Source organism: Peromyscus maniculatus, chromosome 9 (genome assembly GCF_049852395.1).
Source record: "Peromyscus maniculatus bairdii isolate BWxNUB_F1_BW_parent chromosome 9, HU_Pman_BW_mat_3.1, whole genome shotgun sequence".
Taxonomy (NCBI): Eukaryota; Metazoa; Chordata; class Mammalia; order Rodentia; family Cricetidae; genus Peromyscus; species Peromyscus maniculatus.
In genome coordinates, this window is record NC_134860.1 from 64,465,491 (window position 1) to 64,482,975 (window position 17,485).

General features: G+C 47.6%; 1 protein-coding gene across 4 annotated transcripts in view; it reads right to left on the bottom strand.

Annotated features, from left to right (window-relative positions):
* Ptk2b (protein tyrosine kinase 2 beta) overlaps window positions 1-17,485 on the bottom strand; it is a 130,306-nt gene that overhangs the window by 91,652 nt on the left and 21,169 nt on the right. The window contains exon 1 of one of the 4 annotated variants that reach the window (XM_076545241.1): window positions 16,036-16,151. The exons of the other annotated variants lie outside the window; for them this stretch is intronic. The gene's annotated coding sequence lies outside the window, so the exon portion shown is untranslated. Of the gene's footprint in view, window positions 1-16,035; window positions 16,152-17,485 lie in introns of those variants that run through there. 4 annotated transcript variants of the gene reach the window in all.

The following is a 17,485-nucleotide window of genomic DNA, read 5'->3' on the forward strand; positions in this document are numbered from 1 at the left end:
TGCAGGCCCAGGAATCATCATTACAGCCCACTACCAGATGCAGGCCCAGGAATGCAATAGTGTCTATGTCACTCAAAGGAGAAGGTCTAGGCACAGCAGGGATTGGCTACAGACGCAAGCAGAGTTGATCGAGACCAGGATAGACTCCAATCCCAGTCACAGAGGCTCTCAGAAAAGAGCTGTACCGGTCACAGGAGCAACGGCCCTGGCCAGCCCTTGCCACCCTCTGTTTGAACTCTTGAAGACAAGAGGCTCCTTACCTCTACATCTTTGTAGCCTGTCCCATTGCTCGAAGAAAGAGAAAGGCTTCCTTAGGAAGTTCAAGTGCAGATCTAGAGAGCTGGCTCAGGGGGTATGGTACTTGCTTTACAAGGACCTGAGTCCAGCTCCCCGGCACCCATGTCAAACCTGGACACGGCAGCTTGTGTCTGTGATGTCAGTGCCGTGAGAAGGCAATGGGAGGATCCCTGGAGCTCCCTGGCCAGCCCATCCGGCTGAAGTGGAAAGGCCTGGGTTCAGTGAGAGGTGTTGTCTCAAAGAATAAGGTGGGGAGCAATTGAGGAAGACTTCCTATGTTGAGCTCTGGTCCCCCACACACTTGTGCATGCATGCTCATATTCATAGACACAAATGAACACCTTGGGGGGGAGGGGGGAAGGAGAAGAGAAGGCCCAAGTATATTTTCTGTCGTTTCTTGTGTCTGCCTTGGCCCCCTTCTTGGCTGAAGAACAGCTATGGCTCCTTCAGCTGCCCTTTACCTAAATGAGTCAACTCCTTCAAGGGATTCTCACAAGACAGTGTCTTCAGGGTCTTTTCCTTCATCTACAGCACCCCAAGAGCCTTTACAGTTGGCGCAGGAGGCTCCCTCAACATCAGACCTAAGATCACAGGAGTGCCATGGTCCGACAGAGTGACCTGGCCCTCCCCTAGACCTTGTCCTAACAGGGCATTTGACCAGTGAGGCTGGGGTTTCCCAGTTTTCATCTGAGCAGAACAGGAGCCTGACCCCCGCCCCCCCGGGGAGCAAGTTTCAGGGGAATTCTCAGCCTATCCTGGTCACACAGGAGTTCCTTTGTCACATAAGACTAGAGCTGACTCCCCAGGGGAGACCTTGCCTTGGAGGAGGTGGGAATAGGGGTGGATTGGGGGGGGGAAGGCTGGGGGGTAGGAGGAGGGAGGACAGGGGAATCCGTGGCTCATATGTAAAATTAAATTAATTATAAAATAAAATAATAAAAAAAACTGAAAAAAGAAAAAGACTTTTAAAAGACAATGTCCCAGAAAAGTGACCAGCAGCACTAGCTGAACTTCCCTTCCACCAAGTGGTTCCAGACCCTTCCTGAGGAGGGTGTCAACACCTTCTCATCTTGGGAAGGTCGATTGACAGAAAGCCAGAAATGATGGAGGACAAGGCCCCCCTCTCCAGTGATGGCCAGGCTACTGCCAGAGGGACACTGGGTAGCAGAGAAGCATGGTGAGGATGGGAATCAGTGCTAGGGGACCGGTGTAATTGGGGGGATGGTTTGAAGAAGAGAAGGGGGATGGGCAGGGCAGAGTGAGGGAGAAGGATGAGTAACCTGACCTTGGCTCCTGCTTCTCCCAAACTCCTCAGTGAGGACACAGAAGCTCCCCCCACAACAGCCGATGCACCCCTGGAAGTCTGTCTGTGGCAAGCGTCCAAGCCCTGTAAGGGTAAGGTAAGCGGGGCATGGGAAATGGGAGGGTAGAACACAGTGTAACATTGGGTCTCCGCAGAGTAAGGAAATGACACACCACACCTGCCCCGCCTACAGGAGCTACCTGTGAGTCACACCCAGGAGAGGAGAGGAAGCAGGTTAGCTCAGGGGAAGAGGTAGGCCCAGGAGGTGCAAGCAGAGACTCTGACTTCAACTTAGCCCTGCTTTTAGAGTGACAAGTGGGTTATCAAAGTCATCAGAGGATGAGGGTGAGGCCCGGGTTCGTACCAGCCTGATGGGGATTTGTCAGCGATGTACATCAATAAAAAGAAATCTCAAGGGAGACTTAGATTGCCCCTCCCATCACTACGGAAACCCAGGTGGTGCCTTCAGAACACGAAGATTGCGTGTTCTTGACCTACTGAGCTGAGGAAGTGGCAAAAGCAGATTTAAGGATGAGAAAAATTCCAAAGGAGGGTGTTTAGATCACTAAGATTACAGATGACTGTGTGTGTGTGTGTGTGTGTGTGTGTGTGTGTGTGTGTGTGTGTGTACTCATGCACACCCATGTGCCCTTCAACTGGATACAGAGGCCCAATTGGTGTCAATGGTAGCACAGAAAACATAGGGCCACTCAGCATCTCTCAGCATCACCTAAGGTACAGGGAGACCATCTCAGATGCAGACACAAAAGTCCTCCCACTCCCTCAGCATAACCTTTCAATCCACAGTGAAAGCACATGGGACCTAGGCGACCCCACTTAGTGGCCTCCCCCAGTTCAGGGCTCTCTGGACCAATGGGATCTTTGTTGTTGTTTTTATTTTCATTTTGTGAGATTCAGAATGTTATGTAGCACAGGCTGGCTTCCAATTCACTATGTAGCTGAGGGTGACCTTGAACCGATCTTCTGACCCCAGCCTCCTGAGTGCTGGGAATATACAGGTGTGGGCCACCAAACCTGGCTGAGACCCACAAGTTTTGTTTAGAGAATAGCTGGAAGCCCTTCTTCCTGGCTGCCATCCTGGGGTGGGGATTCCCACATCTAGACCAGAGGGCAGGAGGAGGGTACTTTTAGCTCCCCACACTTCATCTCATCCAAATACACCAGGGTCAGTGCTCTGTAGAGATTCTCCTCCTCCTCCTCCTCCTCCTCCTCCTCCTCCTCCTCCTCCTCCTCTTCCTCCTCCTCCTCCTCTTCCTCTTCCTCTTCCTCCTCCTCCTCTTCCTCCTCCTCTTCCTCCTCCTTCTCTTCCTCCTCTTCTTCCTCCTTCTCTTCCTCCTCTTCCTCCTCCTCTTCCTCCTCCTCCTTCTCTTCCTCCTCCTCCTCTTTCTTCTCCTTCTCCTCCTCCTCTTCCTCCTCCTCTTCCTCCTCCTCCTCTCCGTCCTCCTCCTCTTCCTCCTCCTCTTCCTCCTCTCCCTCCTCCTCCTCTCCCTCCTCCTCTTCCTCTTCCTCTTCCTCCTCCTCTCCCTCCTCCTCTTCCTCCTCCTCTTCCTCCTCCTCCTCCTCTTCCTCCTCCTCCCTTTCTTCTTTCTCTTCTTCTCTCCTCTTTTTCCTCCTCCCCCTCATCTTTCTCCTCTCCTCTCTTCCTCCTCCCCCCCACTTCCTTCTCAGTATATATGACGTCACTGGGGAGTCTATGGCAGTTTGGAGCATTGGGCTAGGAGGATTCCCGCCTTTCACCTCGGGTCCTGCTGACCGATGGAGGAGCCCGTTGGCTCAGGTCCTATAGGCCTCTGACAGGGCTGGGCTTTCCTGAGAGCATCCACTGCCTTCCTTAGCAGCCTTGCCAGTAAAAAGTCCTTAGAGAATCAGTTCCCAACCTGTGGGTCAAGACCCCCTTGAGGGTCTCATATCAGATATCCGGCATCTCAGATATTTACATTACCATTCATCACAGTAGTGAAATTACAGTTATGAGGTAGCAATGAACTTGTTTTGCAACATGGGGAACTGTATTAAAGGGTCACAGCGTTAGAAAGGTTGAGAACTGCTACCTTAGGGAGATTGACACTGGTATGCGTACCCTGCTGTGTATGAAGAGCTGGGAGGGCAGGGAGCCCCTGATGGAGTGGATTCATTGACATCTGCTGCCTGAAGGAACAAAAGTGAGCATTTGCCCTCATAAAAGAGTAGACACGTGTGGTTTTCAGTGGCTCTAGGGAAGGGACTTGTGTAGATCATGCTCCTCTCCCCACATGCATGGAATGCTGGGTAAAATGAAACCAGAAGTCTCCATTATGCCCAAGTAGAAAGTGGAAACTCCCAGGTATCTGAAATCAAAGGACTCGAACTCAGAGCAACGAGTGAGCGCTAAAGCTGGCGTGGTCGCCGGGAACCAGATGGAGCTTCGTGGAGCAGGACTGGAGACCAGTGTTGGCACAGAACGATGTCGTCTGACTTTAGATCCAGAGAATAAAGAGCTGTATTGGCCTGGAGATCCACACCAGCAACACTGCTCACTAGCCCACTGATGTGTGGAAGCCTGACCTCTGGCTGGAGCCTAGCTTTGAAAAGAAAAACAAACCAACAAACAAAACAAAACAGAAGGCCAAAGCCTGTGCAGTGGAAATTCTAATCCAAGAAATTAAAATATAAACACATCTAGAAATGTTGGTTGGGCGGCACTCAAAACACCATAGGATGCGTCCACAATTAAAACATCTAGAAATGTTGGTTAGGGTTGGGGGGGGCCTCAAAACACCATAGGATGCTTTCACAATTAAAATACACACACACACACACACACACACACACACACACACACACACACACACACAATGCCTGCTCCTTTGCGATTATGTTCCACACAGGCAAGAGCCATCCTTGAGGAGCGGTGGCAGATATACACATTCAAGCAGGAAATCTAAAACTGGGGTGATCGGGTAACTTAGGACTGTAAAAAGCCCAGGGGATGCGAGCTATGGGCTCATACCTTTAATCCAAGCACCGGGGAGGCAGAGGCAGGTGGCTCTCTGTGAGCTCAGGGCCAGTCTGGTTTACATAATGAGTTCCAGAACAGTCAGGTCTACACAGTGAGATCCTGTCTCAAAGAAGAGGAGGAGGAAGAGGAGGAGGAGGAGCTGAGGGACTCAACAGTAGAGTGTTTGCCACTCATGTGCAAGGCCAGGAGTCAATCTTTCAAACTACACAATAACAATATATCTGCGTTATTTAAGTAGCAGGGAAAGCACACAAAGTTCAAGACAATAATCCTGATGACTAAATAGGGGAGTGGGGATATTTAAAAGAAAGTCTCACTGAAATACTAGTTGATCGTGGTTTAGGGACAGCTTGTCATAAACACCTTCTGCCTTGAGGAGGAAACTGCAATGTTAACGAATGTTGGGCTTCATTCAAGCACGTGTTAAAAGTTACAAAGACCGTTAAGGTATTAGAACTCCAACAGACACAGTTGATTCAATGAAAGGTCACAGTGTGGAAAAAGTAGACACCAAGTATGACTAATACCCACATAAAATGACATAATAGAAATATGCTAAATAAGGGCTGAGCAGATGGCTCCGTGGTTAAGAGCACTGGTTGCTCTTACAGAGGACCTGGGTTCAGTTTCCAGCACCAGCATGGTGGTTTACAACCATCTGTAACTCCAGTTCCGGGGGATCTGATGCCTTCTTCTGAACTTGGTAGGCATCATGCATGTATGTGGTGCACATACAAACATACAGGCAAAGCACTCATATGAATAATAAATAAATAAATAAATAGATAGATAAATAGATAAATGCTTTTAAAAAGGAAATATGCTAAATATACTAGAAGTTGGGCCAAGGAGATGTCTCAGCCATCAAAATTCTTAAACTCACTTTTGAGGACCAGATTTCCAATGCCTCTGGGTTCACAACTGAACATGTATACACACATGCACACACAGCACACATAGACATACAAAAAATATAAAGCAAACACTAACAGAAATACAAAAAGAATTTCTATTTTTCTCCTCCACGGCTTCATTTGGCCTGAGCACTACAGAACTGTGCTGCATTCAGTCAGCTGAGTCCTCCCTCCCGAGCTGAGCCCTGTGCCCCAGGCCACCTTGGTGGAACCCAAGGGGTCTGAGCGACCTACAGGAGGAAGCAAGGAGAAAGAGTGCTGTGAACTAACAGAGGCCAAAGAACATGATAAACTCTGCCTGAACCATCTCTTGGGACTCCCTGAGTCTGTGTGGAGGAACTGTAATGTTAAAGCAGGAAATCCAACTGAGAAGTTCTGATCATAAACACATACACACCCAGACATAGAGTTCAAATACAAACAAAAGTAGCAAGTGTCGGAAGAAGTTACTCAGCCCGGTTGCTACGAGTGGTACCGACATGCAGAAAGGAAACCAAGCCCCAAAGATGCTAAGTAACTTTTCAGAGGTCACATGACACTGAAGCGTTGGAGTCAGAATTCAGATCATCTGATATAATCTCACCTGGTATTCCTAGTTCAATACATAAAATTCTGTCTTCATCAAATACCTATTTTGTTACCTCAATTTTAGCCCTCTATCCCCTTGTCCAGATCCGCTCCCCCCCCACCAAGGAAGTCTCTCTCTAGCCTGTTTCCTAGCTATGTCTCTTCTCTTGTCAGGAGTTGGTGAAACGGAAAGCTAGATTCACACTACACGACAGCATCAACAATGTCTCACAAGCACAGCCAATCTCCTTGTTCCCGTAGTTGGGAATGATAGCCTGGGTGTAGGTGATGGGATGGGCGGGCATGAGGTAGTCCAGTGCACTGCAGATGTCAGGGGAAGTGAGCTTCCGGCTCCCCTCTGCTGTCAGTTGCTAGTATCACCTCCCTGTCCCATGTGGCCATGAGCAAACCTCTGGAAGCCACAGGAGGACCATGAGGTGCTCAAACAATAACTCAAATGGCCCCCAGTATACTCAGGTTTTGAAAGCATTATTCTTAGGAACAGAAGCAGTGTTGGGGAAATCTTAGCCTGTAGCTTTTTTTTCTTTTTCTTTTGAAATGGTTATAGATCACAGGAAGATGCACAACTAGCCGAGTCCCATTACTCATTGGCCGACCTTTCATCTTTCCCTAATGATGACATCTCTCGGTACATTAGCAAAGCCACAAAACTGTAATAGTGGGCCTAAACTACAGTCTTCACTGTGTGTGTGTGTGTGTGTGTGTGTGTGTGTGTGTGTGTGTGTGTGTGTGAGAAGTGTGTTGAGAGTGGAAATAGATGTCAGGCATCTGTCTCCTTTGCTCCATTTGTTTTTTTCAGGCAGGGTCTCTCACTGAACTTGAAGTTCAGCTGTACTGGCTGGCCAGTCAGACCCGGGGGTCCTCCTGTCACAGCCAGTGTGTGTACTGCTGTTCCTGGCTTTTCATGTGGATTCTGAGGACCCAAACTCAGGTCCTCTGCTTATGCAGCAGGCACTTTCTTGGCTGAGCCGTCTCCCCAGCCCCTGTTTTCACCACCTGCAATACAAATTCACTTGTGTGTGTGTGTGTGTGTGTGTGTGTGTGTGTGTGTGTGTGTGTGTATGTGTGTTTCTGTGTCATTTCATCTCGCATGGACATTCACACAGTGACCATCACAATCACCATCCTTCTCTCAGTGTGAATGGACTTCCCTGTGTGGTGGCCTTCTGAAAGTCATAATCACATAATGAACATCGTCACCTCTAGAACCTTGAACTTGTTTTGCATCTGCCCAAGGTTGTCTTTTTTGGTTTGGTTCTTGAGACAGGGTCTTCCTGTATGTTCTAGTATCATCTCTGCTGCTATGAGAAATGGACACCCTGACCCAAAACAACTTAGGGATAGAAAGAATTTATTTGATTTATGCGTCTAGGTTACAGTCCGTGGAGGGACGTCAAAGCAGGAACTCAAAGCAGGAACCTGAAGCCAGGCCTCTTTGCTATTCCACACAGCATTATTCCGAACAGGAATTCACTTTACAAACACAGAAGTACAGCAGAAACCATGGAGGATGGTACTTGGTGGTTTGCACAGGCTCATGTTTAACTAGCTATCTTATACAACTGAGGACCACCTGTCCAGGGAATAGCGCTACCCACAGTGGGCTGGGTCCTCCAATATCAACTAGTAATCAAGACAATCCCCTACAGACATGACTGCCCATAGGCCAGTCTCATCTGGGCAAGCCCTCAGTTGAGATCCTCTTCTCAGATGACTCTAGTCTGGGTAAATCTGACTATTAAAGCTAGCTAGGTTCTCTGCATACTAGGCTGGCTTTCTGCTCATGATCTTCCTACTGTCTTGGCCTCCCAAATACTGTAAAGGCTGGGATTGTCTTTTAAGGAATTTTATATAAATGGGCCCATCTAGCATGCAACCTTTGGAAACTGACCTTTTTACGCTCCCTACAATGCTGCTGAGATTCACCTCAGTTATGATATATATCCACAACTCCATAATTTTTATGACTGGGTAGTTTTTCACTGTATAGATATACCAGTGATCCACTGAAGGATATTTGGGCTGTTGTTTTTTTTCTCCTCTATTAGCTGTAATTCGGGGGTGTTGATTTGTTACAGGGTCCAGAGTCTTGAGAGTTATCAGGCTGCAAGCAGGGACCGCACCTGTTATTAACTTGTGTACCAACAGGGAAAGAAATGCCTTCTTTAACTCAGCTTAACTTACCCTCTGCTCCTACTGATCCTCTAAAATTTAAGTGGCATGTCAATATTCCTGAGAAATCTTTGTGTTGATCACCATCCCTGTAACCAGCCACATGCACCTTCCCATAATCCCACATAAATCCTTAACTCTGAATTCCCACCTTTGGCCTGGTGTGCAGCTATGGTCCACCAGCATCTGCTGAATCAGTAGGTCAGACCTGTGATCACAGCCACTTTCTGAGATAGTCATCTGTCCCCATGTGCCAGGACAACATACTGCTCAGAGAAACATCCTCTAGGGGAGGGCCATCAGCATAAGAATCCTAGTCTCAGCCAGGCGGCGGTGACGCACGCCTTTAATTCCAGCACTCAGGAGGCAGAGGCAGGCGGGTCTCTGTGAGTTCGAGGCCAGCCTGGTCTACAAAGTGAGTTCCAGGAAAGGCGCAAAACTACACAAAAAAACCTTGTCTCAAAAAACTAAAAAAAAAAAAAAGAATCCTAGTCTCAGATTGTGTTGCAATGAGGAAAAACACCCACGGCCCTCAGGTTGGCAGTCCCAAGGTCCTGTGTCACACACAATAACACCAAACATCTTGATATATAAGTAGAATGACTCAGTGAGAAGGCATCAAAATTCTTGTCGATTTCCTAATTCATACTGCCAACTTGCTTTCCAGAAAGATAGATGGATGTTTTTTACTGATGCTATAAAATATTACCATGAGATTCAGCTGCCTAGAACAACACATGTTTATCTTATAGTCCTTGGAGTCAGAAGTCCTAAAATCAAGGTGTTAGCCAGACAAGGGAAGAACATTTTCCTTTTCAAAATTTTAGAGACTTTTTGCAAACTTCAGCGCATGGTCTCCCCTACCCGACCCCTGCAGTCTCTCCATCTCTGTCTCTCCATGATATTGCCTTCTCTTACCCTAGCCATCAGTCCTGATACCCTCTTATAAGGAAATCCACATAACCTGGCCAGAATGCTCATCTCTTTACGAGCCTCGACTTATCCCCTCATGCTCAGCCTCCTTTGCCATGTAAGACAACCTACTTGGAAATTCTGAGATCAGGGTGTAGAGATCTCTGGGAAGCCATTATTCCATACCAACCAGCAGAGTGTTAAAGCATGAAAACTCTTTGAACAAGAGCAAAGCATGGTCGGGAGAGTCAAAAGGCAGCCCCAGAAATAGCCGTCTAAAAACGTCGCCCATGCAAAGACTGGAGGGGCAAGGTGGCTCTTCAATTTCCGACATGAGCTGTGTGATATAAATATCATCTTTGAAAACCAGGATTGGTTCTGTGACAGGATCCTCACTAATGCTGACCCTGGGTTCAAGCCCAGGAAGAGAGAACAATGAGAAAAGACACTTGCTGCTCTGAAGGACACTGCAGCAGGCCACTGTAGCTGGGAAGCAAACTCTGCTGCCTTCTTCCCATAGCAGCGGCTGTGGTACAGCCCGGGAGGGGGCCTGTACAAAGGACTTGCTGATGGCTACCTCTCGACCTTGCTACCTGGCTCTCTTTGCAAGGCTTTCGTTCTCAGCCATATCATAACATGACCGATTTCCACACACTTTCAATGCTCTAATTTCCCAGATTTTATAGTTAGAGATGTGTGGCCACTGATCAGAAACCACTACCCAATCCACCGGGGCTTACAAAATATTCCAAGGGGCTCATCTGCCATGCCTCCTCCCACCCTTTCAGAGGACGGGAGGATGTCTCTCACTGTCTTGATGGGGACTCCCCTTCTCGCGCCCCCTCACACCTGAAGTGGAGGCTGCCCATTGTGGTAGACCATCTCTTCAGCTTCCTCATCCTACTCTGCACCCAGGATGGAACATATTAACTAAATGAAACCAACATCCTCCTTCACCCTCCAGGCTGAGGGGATTATTCAGAAGTGGACACCCGGTCCTAGCCAAAGCTAACATTTTTTAAACTCTAGCTTAAGGAAAGGCGTTGTCTCATGTGTGTGATGGGGCTGTGACCACAGCAGAGACTATTTTGAATGAAGAAAGCCAGTGTGTTCAAGAGCCACAGGATGTGAGGCAGGCAGAAGGGTAGACACAGGTATATGTGGCCATGTTTGAGACCCTTCTTCTTATCTTCTTTGAACTCAGTCTCTTCCTGGGTCTTCCCTATGCCTTGAGTATGGGAACCAGAGAACACCCTCTTGGGTTTCTGTTGTCTGTAGAGCTGTAACTATAAGAGGGTCTGACGATAATTGGGAATGTAGTGGCCTTCCTCTTTATTCCTCCATAGTAGGCCTTTCCTTGCTGATGCCATTTCCTCTGCTTTTAGTCAGTTTTTGATTGACATTTCAAATTCCCAAGGAAACAACTCACACATGGAGGACTTATTTTGGCTCATGGCTTCAGAGGAATCAATCCATGGCCATCTTGATCCATTACTTTTACAACCATGGCAAGGAAGAAACTTCTGGAAAGAAGGACAGAGTAAAGGACAGTGTCTCACTCCATAGCATCCAGGAAACAAAAGGGAAGAACCAGAAGGAGTCAGGGTCGCAATCTTGCCTCAAAAGCAAATGTCCAGCAGCCCTCTGCCTCCAACTAGGCATTTTATACAGTTCTACCAATTTCTATTCAAATTTTGAGTTCACCAATGGATTAAACCTTTGATTAGGTCAGAATCATCATGATATAATGTTTCTGGAAAGGTGCTCAGAGACATCCCCAGAGGTATACTTTACTAATCTCCTAGGTGACCCACAATCCAATCAAGCTGAACATCAACATGAACTATCACAACCACCCACAGCCAGGTCCAAGAGAACGATAAGAGTTACTACATTTGAGTTCCCCGGATAAACACCTTCTAGCAGCTGAGCAGGGAATCATGCGGCTGAAGTTTACCTAACAGTTAAACTGTGGGAAACCCTACCTTTTCACAGAGTCCTCTTAGCACACCCCTGAGAATGTGTCCTAGCTGGTCAAGCACTGGTCTTCCATTACTCAGGAGATCAAGGGCTGAACCACAAAGGATATATGAAGACATAAGATTGAGAAGCATGAGAGAATGTAAGTGCTGGGGATCTGTGCTCCCATACACACAGATCAGTCTGTGAGGGAATGATTTGAAAGCGAAACCTTTCCTAGCTCATGATAGCAAATTAAATGGAAGAGATGTCTAGGATTGACTAGCTACAAGTACTGCATTGGGGGTGCCCTGGAAATTGGGGGTGCTCTCATGGACAAGGTGCACATTCCCTCAAAGCCAAGAGTGCTGCACAGCTTGCCATAGTCATTCTCTTCTGCCATACCACCCTTATCTAAAGTCCCTCAAGACACACAGCCTTCAACACTGATAACCCTGTATTGGTGATTCTTCTATTGTGATGAAGCACCATGACAAAGGCAACTTACAGAAGAGTTTATTTGGTCTTACAGTTCCACAGGGATAGAGTCCATGATACAAAGCGAAGGCATGGTAGCAAGAGCAGGAAGCTGAGGGTGCATGTCTTGAACCCCAGGCACAAAGTAGAGACAGCAAGCTAGATGTGGCTTGTGTCTTTAAATTCTCAAATACCATCTCTAGTGACATCTTTCTTCAATAAGATCCCACCTCCTAAATCTCCCAAACAGCACCACCAACTGGGAAACAAATGTTCAAATGCCCAAGACTATGGGAGACATCTTATTCAACCCTTCACGCACCCTACCAATGAAAAACTTGTACTATCAATTTCTAGTCTCATAGTAAATGCTAAATAAATCTTTTAAATGATGTAGCAAAAAATGTTTAATTTGCTAAATAAATATTTTTAATTAAATCTGCTTTAATTCTGAGACTAGGTTAGCAGGAAGTCTTTTGAACATGCATCTATCCACTTCTCTACATCCTTAAGGTGAGACTATCCCTTCAGCCTACCTAGGGGAGAAGACCCCATACTTCTGCATTCATTGTCTAAAATTATTCTTGCAGAAAATGTTACTATTCTTGTTAAAAAAAAAAAAACATCACATTTGGGTTTAGTAAAATGCGCACCCAAATAGATAAAGCTGCTATTATGGCTGGTGAGAGTGTGTGTGTATGTGTATGGGGGTGTGTGTGGGTGTGGGTGTGGGTAGGTGTGGGTGTGGGGGGGTGTGGGTGTGGAAGCGAGAGAACAACTTTAGGTATTGTTCCCTAAGTTCCATCCACCTGTTTTTTGTTTTTATTTTTTATACAGGGTTTTCTCACCAGCTTGGAACTTGCCGAGTAGGTTCCTCACCAGTGAACTCCAAGGATTCCCTTGTCTCCATCTCCCCAGTGCTTAGATACAGGTACACACCACCGAGCCCAACTTTCTTCACACAGGCACTTGGAGTTGAACTCAGGTCCTCATACTCACTCGGCAACCACTTTGCTCACCGGTCTATCTTCCCCAGCCTCTGGCTAACTCTTATGGCAAAACACAGGTTCACAAATGTGGGACCTCTCACTATCCCACCCCCCAACCCCTGACAGCCCCACCCCCCAATGAAGTGCTTGTTTGCCTTGTTGGGCATTTAGAAGAGAGGAAAGAGGCTAGATGGTTTTTCTTGTGGGGGGTCTTTATGATGTTTTATTATCTTTATTTTTATTATTACTATTTCATGTGTATGAGTGCTGTGCCTGCATGCTTATATGTACACCACAGTCTGGTGTCTATGGAGTCCAGCAGAAGGCATTGGATCCCTGCCTGAAGTTTCAGACAACTCTGAGTCACTGTGTGAGTGCTAGGAATCAAATTGGGTCCTCTAGAAGAGCAGTCAGTGCTCTTAACTGCTGATCCATCTCTCCAGCCCTCAGCTTTTGTTTTTGTTTCTCACAGGAATCCATTGTGACCCTCACTTGGCCTTCCATACCTCATGCAGAGGAGTGGGTGGGTGTAAAAAGCACTTTGGCTGCTCTCCAAGATCTATGTACAATGGGGTGGGGAGAGACACCACCCTAGTTCTTCAGGGAGCATACAGAAAGCTGGAGAAGCTAAGAAGAGCAGAGATCCCACGGGCAGGAGGGAGCTGGGCTGGCTGGGCAAAGAAGAGGCAGCCCTGCCTCTGGGCCCCTGAGTCACCCAGGATAGGCACCACAGAGTCAGCTCCCTGCTCAGAGGAAGTGGAACCCGAACATCAGACTGAGTCATATTTATTGAAGAGACGCTGGGAACAAAAGCTGTAGACAGGAGCCTGTGCGGGGGATGGCATTCAAACTGCTCTTACCCACCCCATTAACACTGTTTCCCTGCCTGCTACGTGGGCTGTGGCTTACAGAAAAGCAAACACACGTTCTACTTTCACATCGGTCCTGGGCGGGTGGTTTTTAACCCCATTGCAGCAGATGTGTTTTGAGAGATTGGCTTACTACTGATATTTTATGATTAACATTTCCCCATAGACTCTTGTCTATGTTTTATTCAAAAGATAATGTGTCTGAAATGATCCTGTGACTTGTGAAGTGTTGACAATTTAATGTCTGAAATAGCAAAGACGATGCTGGGATTATAAAAGATCTTTTTGGAGATGCAGTTCCAGCCCTGCTTGGAGTTTCCCTGGAATAAGCAGAGGTGTGGAAGTCAACAGATTTGGGGCATCTAGGCAGATTCTGTCTCCATGTGATAGCAGAGCCTTGGGCAAATGCTTCCCTGTTGTCTTGCTTGGGTGTTTTTGTTTGTAGTGTAAAAGAAACATTTTTTTTTTTTAAATAATCACAATTAACCTCTAGTCACATCTTGGGGACTATTTCCTAAGCTGCAAATGCTGCGTAGATTAGGCAGTTACCAGGGTCTCTCCTGACTTATCTGCCTTTGGTTATGATTTACTATTCTAGCTGTCTGGGCAGAAAGTTGATAAATCTGCCTCTGCACAGATCCACATGCAATACCTGTCTTTTAAGAACTAGCTCTAACGTGGTCCATGGCTGACCCTTGCATTATATTTAACCTCTAGGTACTAAGAGGTTTTTTTGTTTGTTGTTTGTTTGTTTGTTACTAAAAATCAGTAATTTTAGCAAGAAGCCCTGCTAAATGGGGTCACAGGCCTGAGGCGGGAGTTGGTAAAGTCTCTCAGTGCATCAGCATGCCTCTTTCTAGAGGCTTCGAAAAGTATCGTTCAGCAGAGGACAGAGCCTCGCATGCTTGCTGTATTCCCCACCTTTCCTGGTGAGACCTTCTTTTATAAAAAGCCTCCGATTGCCTAAGGTAAGTGTTGGGGGAAAGTGCTCACGCCTCTGGAATGTCTGTTCATCGTTGGCCAGACTCCCAACCGCCAAGATTCAATAACACCCAAGTTCTATTTGACTTACTCTAAAGCACCGTGTAGTGGGCTTGAACGCTTCTCGCTTCCATAAGCCTCCATCTGCAAATTCACCTTGCACTCAGCTACTGCTCCACACATAATTGCCGTGGAAGTACAGGTGACATGACATAAACCCCAAACCCCTACCTCTGAGATGCTTCCTCAGCACCTCTATGAGGCCTTGGTCATGCTCTGACTCATTTGGTTTTTTTTTTTGTTTTTTGTTTTTTTTTGTTCCCAAGCCAGAATGAGAAGAGACCTGTAAAGCGTTCTTAGATTAAATTTTGAACCGGGTGCCACCTAGCCACCTGAATCATGGGGCCCCAGGGAATAAAAGGTGTAAGTGTTGCTATAATTTATTCTGACAGCTTCCAGATAAAGCACCTTGGAAGGATTTGATGTTCCAGCCGAGGTCATTAGAGACTGGGTGACTGTCATGTCTCTGTTTCAGCCTTAGATATCTCAGAATCTCTTTCCATCTCACAGCAAAGACAGGGCCAGATTTGTCCAAGAAAATTCTCTTCTCAAAAATCCACCAAGAGGCTTGACATATACAAAGGACATTGGTGCATTTGTCTTCTTTGAGCCTTGCAAGCAGGTCTTGGGTGCACAGGACAAGTCTTGTACTTAAGGGTCCATTTCTGAGGCGAAAGAAAGGAGAGCGTGGCTGCTGGGACCTGAGCCTGCTCTCATCCCAGGGACCAAGTGGTGGGACTCAGCTATGCTCTGTGGTCTCTGCAGAATCCTGAGCCCTGAGACTCCAACCAGAAGCTACCCTTAGCTTAAGAGACAGCAGGGACTAAAGGAAGAACAACGAGGTGGCCTCTTGGTGTCCTGACCCAAAACTGGGTTGTTATGACTTCCCTGGGCACTCCTGGGTGTCGTGGATTATGAAACAGTACAGTCAGCCAGAGTCTGAGCCTGAACAGGTAGCTAACCAATCCTATGCCTATCCTGTGTGATATCTGGTCCAGAGGCTGAGGGTTGGAAGACGCCTACATGGAAAAGCAGAGAGAGAGAGAGAGAGAGAGAGAGAGAGAGAGAGAGAGAGAGGAAAAAACATACAGATCCTGGAGAGCTGAGACTGTCCAGCAGCACAGGAGTGTCTGAAAGACAGAGACCCTAAACACAGGAAGAGCAATAGCTGACAGGTAGATGGTAGGGTGTGGAGAATCACCTCTAAATGGAAGAGGATGTGGGCAGCACAGTGGCTGGGGGCGGGGGGGCGCAGGCTGGGGGCAGGGAGGGCTGCGTGGGAGCAGAGAGGATTCTGCAAGCTGCCCTGCCTGCATCACAGGCATCCTGAGAACAAGTGCAAGCAGTGAGATCCGGCCCTTCAAGAACCACCTACCCAGCCGCCCCCACAGAGATATTACCCAATGCCAAGTAAAAGCCAAACAGCAGCCAATTTGGGCCCCTGGATGATGAGCGCTATCTCAAGAGCAGAATGCTGGCCACCTCTGAAAGTTACCTTCCTGGAGCCGCAGTGAGGAATCAGGAGCTGTTTGTATTGTCTGCAGTGCTCCATGTACAATGCCGGGAGGTGTGATCACACTTCCTTTACTGGTTGCTAAGCATATTGTTACTAGGCGACAGCACTAAGATGATGCACAAGGCCGAGGTTCTAGGAGCCGTGCATGATGGAGAACTGCACGCTGAGGGAGAGTTGAAAAGTGGAATGGGAAGGAGGCTCTGTCGGTTTTGCTTCGATGGCGTGGTCTTGGCAAGAGATCCTGTGTAGGGTAGCACACCCCCTTCATCCCAGAGCTTGGGAGGCAGAAGCAGATCTCTGAGTTCAAGGCCAGCCCGCTCTACAGAGCCAAGCAAAGGCTGCATAGTGAGACCCCCATCTTGGAGGAGGAGGAGGGTGATGTCATACACACTGTGTTTTGTTTACTGCCAGCCGTGACTTTCAAGGCAATGACCAAATCATTTCTCCAGAACACAGAGAGTAAGAGAGGCCGTGCATTTGGAGACTCCCTTCATGAAAGGAGGAAAGGAAGTGAGTCTTTGTGTTGCACTCAGATTAGAAAACCTTTGGGGGAGGGGAGGGCCCCTGTCATTGAGAGCCATTGTAGGCTTCATGGCTGTTCTAGTTCCAGAGGTCTGAGAATTCAGCACAGCAAGGGGACGAACCCTCTAGCAACAGGAGATATCCAATGATGGACAGTGTCATTGGGAGGAGACAGTTCCAACAACTGCCGAGGTGGAGGACAATGCTCTCCATAAAGAGAGACTTTGCACTCGAGAGCTGGGAGCAGTCCACCCCATTCTCTCCTAAAAACTTCATTGTATGGGGACAGCCCTAACCCAGGTAGTGTGGCCTCTAGAGTGGGTACAGGACATTTCTCTGACCTGCTGAGAGGAGACCTAGGAGGGCTTCGTAAAGATGGATGGTAGCAAGCTGACGAGGCTATCAACAGGTAGAGAAAAACTAAGAGGCAACGAAGACCATTTGGGATGCAAAAAACAGCTCCCCGATAAGGAACCAGACATGAATAAGACTTGGGAGACCACAGCGTCTCTTGTAACCTGTGGCATGTCCTGCTTCCTGCATTCCACGTGTGACTGCCAGGGCCCTGGCTCTTGGCCTTCTCTGTGGCAGGTATCATATACCTCTCTGACTCATCTCCCCATGGAAATGTCAGGCCTGTCAAAGGTTTCGTTTCTTTTCCAGGCCAAGACTCACCTGTACGTACCACAATCCATCTATCTTTGCCTGTCTCTTCAGCTGATAAGAAAGTCAATGAAGTCATCCTAGACAGACAAGCCACCCAGTGCCACCATCAGAATGCCAGGCTTGCAGCCTACGAAACACAAACACCCACCTCTTCACAAGCCACAAAACCCACCCACACTCCACCCCTGGCTCAGTTCGCCTTGGGGGGGACCTAATGAGTCCTGCTCTGCCCAAGTACCAC